The following is a 3,111-nucleotide window of genomic DNA, read 5'->3' as shown; positions in this document are numbered from 1 at the left end:
GATTGACGTGTTTATTGGTATTGGAAGAAAAGAGTTACTGCGCCCCCTGGTGGACAGATTTTACATTATAGAGCTTGTTCCCCAGAGAAATTTCCCTCCACATCTGTACATAACATTTGTGTTAAATTATAATGAAGTGTTTTTGTGGTTAATAATTAAAGACTGCTTATTATAGAGTGTCCGATTGGGCAAGTTTATCAAATTAATATGTTGTTATCACGCAAATAATCAGAATGAAACCCAATAAAGTTTTACATTAAAATGAAAGATTTAGTGCAGACAGTGAGGCTCATGTATATATGTGTGTTTTCTCATTTATAAATCTGGAAAACAGGATTGTTAGGAATCTGTACATCGTGAATGAATTGGGATCAGAGTTACACATTTCGAACCTGAATTTACTCCAAATAATGTGCGCTTTTTATATCCTCTTTATATCACAGCCTTTATTAAAGTCCACCTTCCCATCGAGCTGCTGCTTCTGAGAGAACTTTAATCACAAGAACACATCACAGGAATCCTGCATTCAACTGAATGTTCACATGATTTCATTGTTTTATTCCATTCATAATGTTCATTTCATTTAATATTAATTGATTAATTGATTGATTGATTGAATGAATGAAGTTGATGGAAAGTTATGCCCCGCTCAGCCTGGTGATGGCGCTCTAGCGTTAGTTTTCTCACTCCGACATCGACGGATGAAATCAGGTGCATGTTTTTATCTTTATAATAACTATAATAATTTTATTTCTCTCTCAGCACTGAACCGCAACTCATTCCATTTAATTCTCTCCTCGTTTTTAAACACTTTTTACATCAGAACGTGTCGGAGAGAGAAACCATGTGAGACGTGAAGAGAGATGAGGAGGAAGTCTTCAGTGAACCGGATTCCACTGTACAGGTGTTCCTATTAAAGTGGACAGGTGAGATGTTTATGAGTAAGTGTTGAGGTGACCCTGGACAGGTGAGGTGTTTATGAATAAGTGTTGAGGTGACCCTGGACAGGTGAGATGTTTATGAATAAGTGTTGAGGTGACCCTGGACAGGTGAGATGTTTATGAATAAGTGTTGAGGTGACTCTGGACAGGTGAGATGTTTATGAATAAGTGTTGAGGTGACCCTGGACAGGTGAGATGTTTATGAATAAGTGTTGAGGTGACCCTGGACAGGTGAGGTGTTTATGAATAAGTGTTGAGGTGACCCTGGACAGGTGAGATGTTTATGAATAAGTGTTGAGGTGACCCTGGACAGGTGAGGTGTTTATGGATAAGTGTTGAGGTGACCCTGGACAGGTGAGATGTTTATTCAACATTAATGCGTTTTCAAATAAACAAAAAAAAACATCAAGGAAGCAAAAGCCCCGATGATGAGAGACCTGGCAAACAATAATGATCAGACTGAGTCCAGCTGCTGGACTCAAACATCTTGACAAGCAGAAAATCATCTCAGAATGCACACCACTTTGATGTGCTTCAACAACAGAAGGTTACATCAGGTTCCTCTCCAATCAGCCAAGAACAGGACCAGAGATTTTCCAATCTTTAGTCAATAAAGTAAAAAAACAGAATTAATAGTATAGAAGAGTTTTTTATGAGATGTTCTATATGGTGATAATGAACCAATCTATGAAGGTACCTGGAGGCAGGTGCAGGTGGGAGGAATCTGGGTGAGGTGAGATGTTTGTGTGGGCGAGACGTCTGGCATCTGTCTTTATAGAAACGCATTTTTGTGAAGATATGAGAAGAGACTTTTTCTGTTCCATCATTAATAATGTGAACCTACAGATTTACAAGAACAATGAAGTTGAGATTCCACTGCAGATCACCACTGAATCATCAACAGGTTCTGATCTCACCCTCTCAAAGATCTTCATGTTGATGATACACTTTATTGAAGTGTGTTATTTTCCCCACGTGAGCTGCTCAGTGAAACATGAACCCGTTAAAGGCGTGTGGTCTCCTGATGGCCTCTGAGCTCAGATGAACCTTCATGGCCCAGTTATGAACAGTTAAATGAATGTTTTGGAGCATCAGAAAGTGAGTGAAGGTTTTAATTGACCAGCTTATCAGATCTTCTGATGTGAACATAAGGTGTTTATCCATCAAACACTGTTCCAGTGTGATGATGCTCCTCTACACACAGTGAGCTCCATGAGGACCTTGTTGTTGGTGTGAAGGTTGGAATGAACCTTTGAGATGAACTGAAACACTGATTGAACCTTCTCAACACCAGTAGCTGAACAGGTGATGGAACGATGCAGGAGAATTTCTCAGGGTCAGAAAACAGCTTTTATTTGTCATACATTTTTTCTCCAGTAAAAAAAAGACATTTCTGGTTTTGTCCGTATTTTAAATGTGAAAAACGAAATGTAATAATAGAATGTTGATGGAACTCGAGGTTTTTGAGCAGCACTTGTCACATGACAATGATGTTCTCTGCATTCTTGATGAGAACAAATATGAACTGATGATGAGATGAGATGAGATTATATAAAGCTCTAGTGAAAAGTGGAGTTAAATGGAGGACTTGTGTCGAGGCTGCAGCTCTAAGTGGAGATCTGAAAAGGGTTTTTTTTTGCAGAAAGCAGATCTCCATCTAAATATCTCCTGCTGAAGAGGAGAGAACAAAGATTACAGTGTGATGCGCACACACACACACACACACACACACACACACACACACACACACAGAAGTGATGAGACAATATAGATGTACCACATTACATAAAAGTATCATGAGAAATTCAGGTCAGATGAAGACATCTCCACTGTGATGAAAACAACGCTGTAGTTCTGGACCAATTAGAGTCAATCAAAGTTCTTCTCAAGTGAAAAAGCGACTGCACGCATAAAAAAAAAGAAGAAAAAGAAATGAATATAATGACAGAGTATCTTTAAAATCTCTATTAAAGCTGTTAATTGGTCATTGCTTCGGGAACAAACAGCCGATTTGCTTTGATGTTGTGAAGAGAACAAGAACAAGAACATTCCCCTGAGACGAGAAGAAAACTTCAACTTGCAGCTCAGTAAATCCCGTCCCCCGGAGACGCCGTGACCACCGATATGCTGCGTTCTCTTTCTTTTCTGACTTGTTTGCTGTGCACTTATT

Source organism: Silurus meridionalis, chromosome 29 (genome assembly GCF_014805685.1).
Source record: "Silurus meridionalis isolate SWU-2019-XX chromosome 29, ASM1480568v1, whole genome shotgun sequence".
Classification (NCBI taxonomy): Eukaryota; Metazoa; Chordata; class Actinopteri; order Siluriformes; family Siluridae; genus Silurus; species Silurus meridionalis.
The sequence above is the reverse complement of the archived record's forward strand: the minus strand, read 5'-3'. Positions refer to the sequence as shown.